Here is a 14445-nt window from a genome sequence, read left to right as displayed (position 1 = left end):
TATGTACTCCTACATACTTGAAATGTGTTCGTAGTTGATAATATGCTCATAAGACTAATATATATCATGTGACTGACTGCTAGTGTGAGTGCTGACTTTATGTATGTTTGTCAGTGGTTTCTTCTGAGCCTCAATGCTCGTGCTTGGGTTGGGGTGAAATTGATATCACTTTTATACATGTAAAGTGATTACAGTCACAGATTGTGTAGTATACTGTGAAAAGCTGATTATCATGTCTAAGAGCAGCAAAAGTGACGAGGTTACAATAACAGTAACACCAACACTCATAACATGTTTATCCTGTAAGGTGGGGTTATCAGCTCAGCATCTGGCACATGATGGGTTATGTGCAAATTGTTTTGCGTTTCAGCAGATTGCAAGGCAGATCCCTGTTCAGCGACAAATAGATCCACCTTGGGCTATGTTTGCACAAGCCTTATCCAGTATACCTGACAGGTTCAACCTCAGGAATAGGGTACACTATTAACCCATACATGCAGCTCTCGACTTATGGTATAGACGACAGATGCTTGGGTGCAAGAAGTGGTATCTCTGGGTTATGTTTTCCCTTTAAAGAAGCAGCCTCCTCAAAGGTTTTTTTTGCACCAGCCCGTCTCATGTAGAGGCGAAGGCCAGAGCACTACAAGAAGCAGTTCAGAAATTGCTTCATTCCGGGGTAATTATTCCAGTACCCCCGGCACAACAGGGGCAGGGTTTTTACTCCAACCTATTTTTGGTTCAGAAGCCAAATGGGTCATTCCGGCCAATTCTCAATCTCAAAATGTTAAAACAAATACATTTGGGTCCCAAGGTTCCACGTGGAGACGTTGCGCTCCATATTTTTGGCCATGGTACCAGGGGATTACATGGTATCTCTGGATATACAGGATGCTTACCTGCACATGCCTATAGCATTGTCCCATCAGTGTTACCTCAGGTTCGCCATCCTCCAGCAACCTTTTCAGTTCCAGGCCTTACCCTTTGGGTTAGCCACAGCTCCCAGAGTATTTACCAAGATCATGGTTGTTATGGCAGCGTATCTCCGCAAACATGGGATAAGGATTTTTCCATACCTCGACGATCTTTTAATCCTGGCACAATCCCAGGAATTGCATCTCCGACAGACAATAAATTGTCTACAGAAACACGGATGGCTCATAAATTGGGCAAAGTCGTCTCTGATTCCATCACAATGAATGATTCACTTGGAGGCTGTATTGGCTTCAAGTCTGCAGAAAATATTTTCTCTTACGTCCTAGAGGATGCTGGGGACTCCGTAAGGACCATGGGGGATAGACGGGCTCCGCAGGAGACATGGGCACTTTAAGAAAGACTTTAGATCTGGGTGTGCACTTGCTCCTCCCTCTATGCCCCTCCTCCAGACCCCAGTTTAATACTGTGCCCAGAGGAGACTGGGTGCATTTCAGGGAGCTCTCCTGAGTTTCCTGAGAGAAAGTATTTTAGTTAGGTTTTTTTATGTTCAGGGAGCCTGCTGGCAACAGACTCCCTGCATCGTGGGACTGAGACCTACTTCTGTGAGTTTCAAGGCTCTGCTTCTTAGGCTGCTGGACACCATTAGCTCCAGAGGGAGTCAGAACACAGGTCTCACCCTGGAGTTCGTTTTGGAGCCGTGCCGCCATCCCCCTCGCAGAGCCGGATGATAGAAGCTGGGTGAGTATGAGAAGAAAAGAAGACTTCAGAGGCGGCAGAAGACTTCATGATCTTCACTGAGGTAACGCACAGCACTGCAGCTGTGCGTCATTGCTCCCATTCACCTCACACACGGCAGTCACTGTAAGGGTGCAGGGCGCAGGGGGGGGGGGCGCCCTGGGCAGCATGTAAACCTCTTTTCTGCCAAAAATTATATATATACAGCTAACCACTGTATATATAAAGAGCCCCCGCCAGTGTACAGTATATTTGAGCGGGACAGAAGCCCGCCGTCGAGGGGGCGGGGCTTCTCCCTCAGCACTCCCCAGCGCCATTTTCTCCACAGCACAGCGCTGAGAGGAAGCTCCCCGGACTTTCCCCTGCTCAATCACACGGTGAAAGAGGGTTTTGAAGTAGAGGGGGGGCACATAGTTGGCGGAAATTATAAGTAAAACAGTGCTACTGGGTAAACACATAATTATAGAGGGGTATATGCAATTGCGGTCGAATTCCCGAAATTGTCGAATTTCGGGTCATTTTCGCCAAAAAAATAATAATTCGTCAATGCAATTCAGTACTTTCCGTCAAAAAAACGGACTTTCAAAATTCGACTTTTTGAAATTCGACTTTTTGCAAATTCGACTTTTCTGCAATGATACAAGTGCTGCAATTCGACCAAAGTGTATTCAATTCAAGTTTGGAAATTCGACAACAGTGCTTTTAGACAGCAGATTCGTCATTTTCAATACGCCACACTTTGGAGGGTGAAACCAATAAAAAAAATTTAAAACATGCTTTTTTTTGTGTTTTTTTTCTTGGTAATATCAGATCTATTTATATTAGAAGGGATTAGGTACTTGGTTTGTCTTTTTTGGAGGCACAAGTATTATTTATATATTTTTTAAAATATATATATATTTTTTTTATAGATGGAATGGTAAAATCCCGGAAAAAAATGGCATGGGGTCCCCCCTCCAAAGCATAACCAGCCTCGGGCTCTTCGAGCTGGTCCTGGTTCTAAAAATGCGGGGAAAAATTGGGCAGGGGATCCCCCGTATTTTCAAAACCAGCACCGGGCTCTGCGCCTGGTGCTGGTGCAAAAAATATGGGGGACAAAACGAGCAGGGGACCCCAGTATTTTTCACACCAGCATCGGGCTCCACTAGCTGGACAGATAATGCCACAGCCGGGGGTCACTTTTATACAGTGCCCTGCGGCCGTGGCATTAAATATCCAACTAGTCACCCCTGGCCGGGGTACCCTGGGGGAGTGGGGACCCCTTCAATCAAGGGGTCCCCTCCCCCAGCCACCCAAGGGCCAGGGGTGAAGCCCGAGGCTGTCCCCCCCATCCAAGGGCTGCGGATGGGAGGCTGATAGCCTTGAGTAAAATGTCCGAATATTGTTTTTTCCAGTAGTACTACAAGTCCCAGCAAGCCTCCCCGCAAGCTGGTACTTGGAGAACCACAAGTACCAGCATGCGGGAGAAAAACGGGCCCGCTGGTACCTGTAGTACTACTGGAAAAAAATACCCAAATAAAAACAGGAGACACACACCTTGATAGTAAAACTTTATTACATACTGCCGACACACACATACTTACCTATGTTGACACGCCGACTGCCACGGTCTCCGACGATCCGAGGGTACCTGTGAAAAAATTATACTCAACTTCCAGCGTCCAGAGGTACATCCACGTCCAGAAAATAATCTACGTACTTGGCAAAATAACAAAACGCAAAGACCCGACCAGCGAACTGAAAGGGGTCCCATGTTGACACATGGGACCCCTTTCCCCGAATGCAGAGAGACCTCTCAGTGACAGCTGTCACAGAAAGGTCTCTAAAGCCAATCAGTAAGCGCAACTTCGTTGCGCTCACCTGATTGGCTGTGCGCTGTCTGAACTCAGACAGCGCATCGCACAGCTCCGTCCATTACTTTCAATGGTGGGAACTTTGCGGCTAGCGGTGAGGTCACCCGCCGGTCAGCGGCTGACCGCGGGTTAACTCCACCGCTACCCGCAAAGTTCCCACCATTGAAAGTAATGGAGAGGTTTTGCGATGCGCTGTCTGACAGCTCAGACAGCGCACAGCCAATCAGGTGAGCGCCACGGAAGTAGCGCTTCCTGATTGGCTGAAGGGACTTCAGTGACAGGAGTCACGTGGTGTCCCGGCATTCGGGGAAAGGGGTCTGATGTGAAAGCATGGGACCCCTTTCAGTCCGGTGGTTCGGGTGTTCGTTTTTTTTTTTAACAAGTACGTGGATTATCTCCCGGACACTGGATTGAGGTGAGTATAATTTTTTTCACAGGTACCCTCGGATCGTCGGAGACCGTGGCAGTCGGCGTATCAACATAAGTAAGTATGTGTGTGTCGGCAGTGTGTAATAAAGTTTTACTATCAAGGTGTGTATGTCCTGTTTTTATTTGGGTATTTTTTTTTCAGTAGAACTACAGGTACCAGCGGTACTTGTGGTTCTCCAAGTACCAGCTTGCGGGGGAGGCTTGCTGGGACTTGTAGTTCTTCTGGAAAAACAATATTCTGACATTTTACTCAAGGCTATCAGCCTCCCATCCGCAGCCTTTGGATGGGTGGACAGCCTCGGGCTTCACCCCTGGCCCTTGGGTGGCTGGGGGGGGACCCCTTGATTGAATGGGTCCCCACTCCCCCAGGGTACCCCGGCCAGGGGTGACTAGTTGGATATTTAATGCCACGGCCGCAGGGCACTGTATAAAAGTGACCCCCGGCTGTGGCATTATCTGTCCAGCTAGTGGAGCCCGATGCTGGTGTGAAAAATACGGGGGACCCCTGCTCGTTTTGTCCCCCGTATTTTTTGCACCAGCACCAGGCGCAGAGCCCGGTCCTGTTTTTAAAAATACGGGGGATCCGCTGTCAATTCTTCTCCCGGATTTTTAGAACCAGGACCAGCTCGAAGAGCCCGAGGCTGGTTATGCTTTGGAGGGGGGACCCCACGCCATTTTTTTTTCCGGATTTTTCCAGTTTTTTCCCAGTTTTTTAAATCGTTGCAAAATCCGGCAAATCGGCCGTTTTTCGCCCGCGGGACTGTCGAATCCGTTTTTCTTTGAATATGGTGAATTCCGGCAGCCATCTGCCGGAATTCACCTGTCAAATTGTGTCGAATTAAAAAACGGCGATAATTTGCCGCGATTCGCCGTGAATTGCATATACCCCATAGTGTTTGTTCCTGGGTCATATAGCGCTCGGGTGTGTGCTGGCATACTCTCTCTCTGTCTCTCAAAAGGGCTTTGTGGGGGAACTGTCTTCAGATAAGAGGATTCCCTGAGTGTGTGGTGTGTTGGTACGTGTGTGTCGACATGTCTGAGTTAGAAGGCTTTCAGGAGGAGGAGGAGGTAAAAATGAATGAGGTGTCTCCGTCGACAACGCCGACACCTGACTGGATGGATATGTGGAATGTTTTAAGTGCTAATGTAAATTTGTTGCACAAAAGATTAGACAAAGCTGAAGCTAGGGTACGGCCAAGGTCTCAACCCATGCCTGCTCCTATGTCGCAGGGACCTTTGGGGTCTCAAAAGCGCCCACTATCCAAAATTGTTGACACAGATACCGACACGGATTCTGACTCCAGTGTCAACTATGATGATGCAAAGTTACAGCCAAAAGTGGCAAAATGTATTCGATATATGATTATTGCATTCAAAGAGGCTTTGCATATCAAAGAGGAACCCCCTGTCCCAGACACGAAGGTACACATGTATAAGGGGAAGAAACCTGAGGTAACCTTTCCCCCCTCACATGAGTTGAACGAATTACAGTATGTGAAAAAGCTTGGGAATCTCAAGACAAAAAACTACAGATTCCCAAGAGGATTCTTATGGCGTATACTTTCCCGCCAACGGTCAGGATACGTTAGGAATCCTCCCCTAGGGTGGATAAAGCATTGACACGCTTATCCAAGAAGGTAGGGCTGCCATCCCAGGATATGGCTACCCTCAAGGATCCTGCTGACCACAAGCAGGAGGTTACCCTGAAGTCCATTTACACACATTCTGGTACCTTACTCAGACTGGCAATTGCGTCGGCCTGGGTTTGTATCGCTGTAGCAGCATGGACAGGTACCTCATCTGCGGAGATTGAGACCCTAGATAAGGATTCTATGTTATTGACCCTAGGGCATATAAAAGATACTGTCCTATATATGAGAGATGCTCAGATACATTAGTCTACTGGGTTCTAGAATAAACGTTATGTTGATTTCTGCTAGACGAATCCTATGGACCCGGCAATGGACAGGTGATGCCGACTCAAAAAGGCATATGGAGGTTTTACCTTACAGAGGGTAGGAATTGTTTGAGGAAGGTCTCTCGGACCTGGTCTCCACAGCTACAGCTGGTAAATCAAATTTTTTGCCTTATATTCCCTCACAACCTAAGAAAGCACCACATTATCAAATGCAGTCCTTTCGATCACCAAAATACAAGAAAGTCCGAGGTGCGTCCTTTCTTGCCAGAGGTAGAGGCAGAAGAAAGAAGCTGCCAACCACAGCTAGTTCCCAGGAGCAGAAGTCCTCCCCAGCCTCTACAAAATCCACTGCATGACGCTGGGGCTCCGCTAAAGGACTCCGCCCAAGTGGGGGCACGTCTTCGGGTTTTCAGCCACATCTGGGTTCACTCGCAGGTGGATCCCTGGGCCATAGAAATTGTGTCTCAGGGTTACAAGCTGGAATTCGAAGAAGTGCCCCCTCGACGATTTTTCAAATCGGCCATACCATCTTCTCCCCAGGAGAGGGAGACGGTGTTAAATGCAATTCACAAATTGTATCTTCAACAGGTGGTAGTCAAGGTTCCCCTGCTTCAACAAGGAAGGGGATATTACTCGACCCTGTTTGTAGTCCTGAAACCGGACGGTTCGGTCAGACCCATACTGAATTTAAAATCCCTGAACCTATACTTGAAAAGGTTCAAGTTCAAGATGGAACCGCTAAGAGCGGTCATCGCCAGCCTGGAAGGGGGGGGATTTTATGGTATCTCTGGACATAAAGGATGCATACCTTCATGTCCCCATTTATCTACCTCATCAGGCCTACCTAAGATTTGTGGTACAGGATTGTCATTACCAATTCCAGACGTTGCCGTTTGGTCTTTCCACGGCCCCGAGAGTTTTCACCAAGGTAATGGCGGAAATGATAGTGCTCCTGCGAAAGCAAGGTGTCACAATTATCCCGTACTTGGACGATCTCCTCATAAAAGCGAGATCAAGAGAGCAGTTACTGAACAGCGGATTTCACAAGAGGGGTTGGCCTGCTACTAAACAGACACTAGCAAGATGGCTTCGAATGACTATTTCAGAAACATATTCTCAAGCTGATCTCCCTGTTCCGGCTAATGTCTCTGCTCACTCTACATTTAAGGTAGGTCCTTCAAGGGCAGTACAACGTGGTGCTTCAGCAGAACAGATATGTAAGGCAGCCACATGGTCTTCCATTAACACATTAGACATTATGCCATGGATACCTTTGCCTCTCATGACGGTGAATTTGGGCGCAAGGTTCTCCTGTCTAATCAAGAGCGTCCCCCACCACTAAAAATTTATTTTTTGGGGGAAATCCCATTTTCTCTTACGTCCTAGAGGATGATGGGGACTCCGTAAGGACCATGGGGTATAGACAGGCTCCGCAGGAGACATGGGCACTCTGAGACCTTTTAATGGGTGTGAGCTGGCTCCTCCCTCTATGCCCCTCCTCCAGACCTCAGTTAGATTCTGTGCCCAGAGGAGACTGGTCACAAACTAGGGGAGCTCTACTGAGTTTCTCTAGAAAAGACTTTTGTTAGGTTTTTTATTTTCAGGGAGCACGGCTGGCAACAGACTCCCTGCATCATGGGACTGAGGGGAGAGAAGCAGAACTACTTTACTGATAGGCTCTGCTTCTTAGGCTACTGGACACCATTAGCTCCAGAGTGTCAGAACACAGGTGTCGTCCTCGCTGTTCGTCCCAGAGCCGCGCCGCCGTCCTCCTCGCAGAGCCGGAAGATAGAAGCCGGGTGAGTATAGGAAGCAAGAAGACTTCAAAGGCGGCAGGAGACTTCAGATCTTTGTGAGGTACCGCGCAGCGGTCGTGCTACACGCCATTTCTCCCACACACACACAACAGCACAGCAAAGGTGCAGGGCGCAGGGGTGGCGCCCTGGGCAGCAATTTTTACTTCATATATAGGCTGGCACAAGTATAGATACTGCTGAGGCAGTATATAAAGCCCCGCCAGTATAAAGAAACAGCGGGACCGAAGCCCACCATCGAGGGGGCGGAGCTTGTTCCCTCAGCTCTAACCAGCGCCATTTTCTCCACAGCGTGCTGCAGAGAAGATGCTCCCGGACTCTTTCCCCTGCTGTACACAAGTAACAGGGTGCAAAACGAGGGGGGGCACATTAATTTGGTGCAAAATGTATTATTATAAAAGCGCTTACTAGTCTGGGACTTTGTTTCAGAACCACAGGGCGCTGGGTGTGTGCTGGCATACTTTCTCTCTGTCTTTCCAAAGGGCCTTATTGTGGGTCTGACCCCATATCCATATATCTCAATGTGTGTGGGGTGTCATTACGTATGTGTCGACATGTCTGAAGCGGAAGGCTCTTCTAGGGAGGATGCAGAGCAGATGGTAGTATTGTCTCCGGAGGCACCGCCGACGGCTAATTGGGTTGACATGTGGAATGTTTTGAATGCAAATGTGGCTTTATTACATAAGAGATTGGAGAAAGCAGAGTCTAAATGCCAACCAGGGAGTCACTCCATGGCTCTTTCTGTGTCACAAGACCCTTCAGGGTCCCAAAAACGTCCCTTTACCCAGTTAGCAGACACTGATACCGACACAGATTCCAACTCCAGTATCGACTATGATGAGGCAAAGTTGCACCCAACGGTGGCAAAGAGTATTCAATACATGATTATTGCAATAAAAGATGTATTACATATCACAGAGGACCCGTCTGTCCCGGACACACGGGTCTGTATGTTTAAGGGGAAGAAACTCAAGACAAGAAACTGCAGATTCCCAAGAGAATTATAATGGTGTATCCCTTCCCCTGACAGGACAGGTTACGGTGGGAATCCTCACCCACGGTGGACAAGGCCCTGATGCGCTTGTCCAAAAAGGTGGCCCTACCGTCCCCGAACACGGCGACCTTAAAAGATCCTGCGGATCGCAGGCAGGAAACTACCTTCAAATCAATTTATGCGACTACGGGAGCCCTGCTCAGACCGGCGGTAGCGTCGGCATGGGTGGGGAGCGCAATTGCAGCATGGGCAGATAACTTGTCTTCTGACATGGACACCCTCAATAAAGACAGTGTTTTGTTGACATTAGGTCACATAAAGGACGCAGCGTTATATATGAGGGAGGCTGCGAGAGATATTGGGCTCTTGGGTTCAAGAGCAAATGCCATGGCAATTTCAGCTAGGAGGTCACTGTGGACCCGCCAATGGACTCGGGATGCTGACTCCAAGAGACTTATGGAGGCTTTGCCTTACAAGGGTGAAGTTCTGTTTGGGGAAGGCCTCGCGGACCTGGTTTCCACAGCTACTGGGGGTAAGTCTTCTTTTCTGCCTTACATTCCCCCACAGCAAAAGAAAACCCAGATGCAGTCCTTTCGGTCTCATAAATTCAGAAAGGGGCACGGTTCATCCTTCCTCGCCAGAGGTAGAGGTAGGGGGAAAAGAACACCAGCTTCGGCTAGTTCCCAGGAGCAAAAGTCCTCCCCGACCTCTACCAAATCCACCGCATGACACCGGTGGGGGCACGTCTTCAGCTCTTCAGCCAGGTCTGGGTTCATTCAAACTTGGATCCTTGGGTGATAGAAATTTTGTCCCAAGGCTACAAACTGGAGTTCGAAGATGTGCCTCCACGCCGATTTTTCAAATCGGCCATACCAGCTTCTCTACCAGAGAGAGCAATAGTTTCGGCGGCTAAACAAAAGCTGTGTCAACAGCAAGTGATTATCCAGGTTCCCCAGTTGCAACAGGGAAAGGGGTTCTATTCAACCCCGTTTGTTGTCCCGAAGCCGGACGGCTCGATCAGACCGATTCTGAACCTAAAATCCCTAAATCTATATTTGAAGAGATTCAAATTCAAAATGGAATCTCTCCGGGCAGTGATCTCCTGCCTGGAAGGGGGGGATTTTATGGTGTCACTAGACATAAAGGATGCATACTTACATGTCCCCATATATCCTCCTCATCAGGCGTACCTGAGATTCGCTGTACAGGATTGTCATTACCAGTTTCAGACGTTGCCGTTTGCTTTCCACTGCCCCTAGGATTTTCACCAAGGTAATGGCAGAAATGATGGTGCTCCTGCGCAAGCAGGGTGTCAAAATTATCCCGTACTTGGACGATCTCCTGATAAAAGCGAGATCAAGAGAACAATTACTGAAGAGCGTGGCTCTCTCTCTGAGGGTGCTACAGCAACACGGAACGGCAGAGGGTTTTTCTCCTAGTGGAAAAAGCTCTGGAACTCCAGAACATGGTCGGGGTTCTGCTGAAATCGAAAAGAGTGTCGATTCATCAATGCACTCGAGTGTTGAGAAAGATGGTGGCGGCCTACGAGGCCATTCCGTTTGGCAGGTTCCATTCAAGAACTTTTCAGTGGGGCCTATTGAGCAAGTGGTCAGGGTCCCATCTCCAAATGCATCAGATGATAAGCCTGTCCCCCAGCGCCAGTATATCTCTCCTGTGGTGGCTCCAGAGTGCTCACCTTCTAGAGGGTCGCAGGTTTGGAATTCAAGATTGGGTTCTCGTGACCACGGATGCGAGCCTCCGAGGTTGGGGAGCAGTCACACAGGGAAAAAACTTTCAGGGAATATGGTCAAACCAGGAGGCTTGTCTGCACATAAACGTGCTGGAATTAAGGGCCATATACAACAGCCTGAGACAGGTGGAGCATCTCCTTCACAACCTACCCGTTCTGATCCAGTCAGACAATATCACAGCCGTGGCGCATGTAAACCGCCAGGGCGGAACAAGGAGCAGAGCAGCAATGGCGGAGGCCACCAGGATTCTTCGCTGGGCGGAAAATCATGTAAGCGCTCTGTCCGCGGTATTCATTCCGGGAGTGGACAACTGGGAAGCAGACTTCCTCAGCAGACACGATCTCCATCCAGGAGAGTGGGGACTTCATCAAGAGGTCTTTGCAGATGTAACAAGTTGTTGGGGACTCCCTCAAATAGACATGATGGCGTCACACCTCAACAAGAAGCTTCGGACATATTGTTCCAGGGCAAGGGACCCTCAGACAATAGCAGTGGATGCGCTAGTAACACCGTGGGTGTATCAAGCGTTCTATGTGTTCCCTCCGCTTCCGCTCATCTCAAAAATATTGAAAATCATAAGAAGAACAAAAGTTCAGACGATACTCATTGTCCCAGATTGGCCTCGAAGGGCCTGGTATCCAGATCTTCAGGAAATGATCGCATAAGATCCTTGGCCGCTTCCCCTCAGAGAGGACCTGTTACAACAGGGGCCGTGTGTGTTCCAAGACTTACCGAGATTAAGTTTGACGGCATGGTGGTTGAACACCAAATCCTAGCTAGGAAAGGTATTCCAGGGGAAGTCATCCCTACTCTACTTAAAGCTAGGAAGGAAGTAACGGCGAAACACTATCACCGTATCTGGATGAAGTATGTGTCTTGGTGTGAATCCAAGAATGCTCCTACGGAAGAATTCCAGCTGGGTCGTTTTCTCCATTTTCTACAGACCGGAGTGGATATAGGCCTAAACTTAGGTTCCATTAAGGTGCAGATTTCGGTCTTATCAATATTCTTTCAGAAGGAATTGGCCTCTATTCCAGAAGGACAGACTTTTGTGAAAGGAGTACTGCACATCCAACCTCCTTTTGTGGCACCGTGGGACCTGAACGTGGTGTTGCAGTTCCTTAAATCACATTGGTTTGAACCACTTCAAACTGTTGAGTTAAAATTTCTCACGTGGAAAGTGGTCATGTTATTGGCCTTGGCATCTGCAAGGCGGGTGTCAGAATTGGCGGCCTTGTCCCACAAGAGTCCCTATCTGATTTTCCATGTGGATAGAGCAGAATTGAGAACTCGTCCACAATTTCTACCTAAGGTGGTTTCGACGTTTAACATGAACCAACCTATTGTAGTGCCGGTGGCTACAGATGTCTTGGAGGAATCCAAGTCCCTTGATGTAGTCAGGGCTTTAAAAATCTATGTAGCTAGAACGGCTCGTGTTAGGAAAACAAAGGCTCTGTTTGTCCTATATGCGGCCAACAAGGTTGGCGCTCCTGCTTCCAAGCAGACTATTGCACGATTCAGCAGGCTCATTCTACGGCAGGATTGCCGTTACCAAAATCGGTGAAGGCCCATTCCACAAGGAAGGTGGGCTCTTCTTGGGCGGCTGCCCGAGGTGTCTCGGCTTTACAGCTTTGCCGAGCTGCTACTTGGTCGGGTTCAAACACTTTTGCAAAATTCTATAAGTTTGATACCCTGGCTGAGAAGGACCTCCTGTTTGCTCAATCGGTGCTGCAGAGTCATCCGCACTCTCCCGCCCGGTCTGGAGCTTTGGTATAATCCCCATGGTCCTTACGGAGTCCCCAGTATCCACTAGGATGTAAGAGAAAATAAGATTTTAAACCTACCAGTAAATCTTTTTCTCCTAGTCCGTAGAGGATGCTGGGCGCCCGTCCCAGTGCGGAATAAATCTGCAGTACTTGTACATAGTTACTGATGTAGTTACACGAGAGTTGTGTACGGTTGAGATCAGACTGTTGCTGATTTCTGTTGTTCATGCTGGTAACTGGTTTAGTTATATACCATGTTATACGGTGTGTTTGTGGTGTGAGCTGGTATGTCTCTCACCCTTACATAACAAAATCCTTTTCCTCGAAATGTCCATCTCCTCTGGGCACAGTTTTATAACAGGTCTGGAGGAGGGGCATAGAGGGAGGAGCCAGCTCATGCCCATTAAAAGGTCTTAGAGTGCCCATGTCTCCTGCGGAGCCCGTCTATACCCCATGGTCCTTACGGAGTCCCCAGCATCCTCTACGGACTAGGAGAAAAAGATTTACCGTTAGGTTTAAAATCTTATTGTTATCCTGTGGATAACCTGTGGACCCAGCCGGAGAAATATACGTTATGGTAAGAACTTACCATTGATAACGCTATTTCTCCTACGTCCACAGGTTTCCACAGGGATCTCACCCTGACGCACTCGATTTGAGAAACTTTATACTGACAAACCTCTTCCCTCTTGCATGGAAGGGTGTGCATGTGTGTTCTTCTCGCCTGAATAGGGTTCTACATAAAGCTCCTGCCTAAATGCTTTGGAATACAACTGATTTGACTGAGCCAGTGGACGGGGATATATGGACGGGCCCGTTGCATCCTGAGAGCCCTGAAAGCTTGTGATCATTTGGTGCCAATCCGCTGTCGCTCCATCATATCCCATTGTTATCCTGTGGAAGTGCAGAATAATAAATGTGCAAGTGCGCAACCAACAGCAGCAGGTAAGAGGAAGGTCAGTTCCTCAAAAAAACCAAAACAGTATAAAGAAGAATGTATACCAGCGCTGGCTGAACAAATTAATAAAAAGATGGTTTGCTTTATGTAAAAGAGATAACAATTTATTAACAAATCTTATATAAAGACAATTTAAAAAAAAATGAATTCCTGTTGTCACTAGGTGGCAATGAAAATGTCTTATCTGGATAAGTTGATTAAATGAATTTAGCACTCTCCTGTGTTAGCAATGTCCATTCCTAAAGGCTAGGATAACCTCCCCGTGTGCATTCACCGTAAGGTAAATAATTACCAGATCCACAGAATGATAGGCATCAGCATTAGGATAAATCCATTTTATAGCTGTAGAGGTGGATCAGACCGTTTTGAAGAATATGTCCAGTGATGGGAGAGAGGTCCAAATTGTGCCGCAGGATGACAGGAACCTTGCAATTCGGTTTGGAGAGTCAGATTCAGATAAATGGAATAAGCTCAACGCGTTTCACTGGTATAATCCAGCTTCCTCAGGAGCATAAATCCCATGAGTATTGGGTGCTCTATTTATACCCATCCTAATGATTTGATAAGCACCACCTGTTTTGGGCCATTAAAATACATAAAAGCAAACCATCCAAAACAACATAAAAATCTAACAATTAAGATCACAATCATGATATACATTTATACAATATATTTCATTTAAAAACGAGTGTTATTACCTTATTTGTAAGGAATAAAGCATAAGATAGTGCCGATCATGTGATGTGCCTCATCACATGATCGACAAAAGTGGCAGTCTCATTGGTCCTGAAGCGTCTCTATAGTCATGTGATCTTTATCACATGACCGGGTTTCAATATCCCCTTCGTCTGAGGTACACTCATTCTCTTAGAGTGACCTCGGAAATTAGTCTATCCAATAGGTCTGCCTGCATCACCTGACGGAGCGCGTGCTCACGTGACGCACGTCATCACTCCGCCGGTCACGTGGGCGTGTCGTCCATATCACAAAAGGTTTCCCTTCAAACCAAGGACCCGGAACACATTATAGAAGCCCAAATAGGAGTGTTAAAACCACCTCGGACCTTCCCCATCACAGTTTATCCAATCGTTACGATGGAAACCCGTTTACAGAAGCTAATTTGTCACATATTAGTTCAATTCCTGCATCTTGATATATTACTCTGTTGTTAGAAATATAACAACAGAAAAAGCATTACATGAATGAACTAGAAAAACCTAATCATATATCTGACTTTCATTCTAAAAATGTAATCACAAGTTTGAAAATCCTATGTTGACAATTATAAGACTCC

Source organism: Pseudophryne corroboree (assembly GCF_028390025.1).
Source record: "Pseudophryne corroboree isolate aPseCor3 chromosome 3 unlocalized genomic scaffold, aPseCor3.hap2 SUPER_3_unloc_30, whole genome shotgun sequence".
In the NCBI taxonomy this organism is placed as follows: Eukaryota; Metazoa; Chordata; class Amphibia; order Anura; family Myobatrachidae; genus Pseudophryne; species Pseudophryne corroboree.
This window is presented reverse-complemented; position numbering follows the sequence as displayed.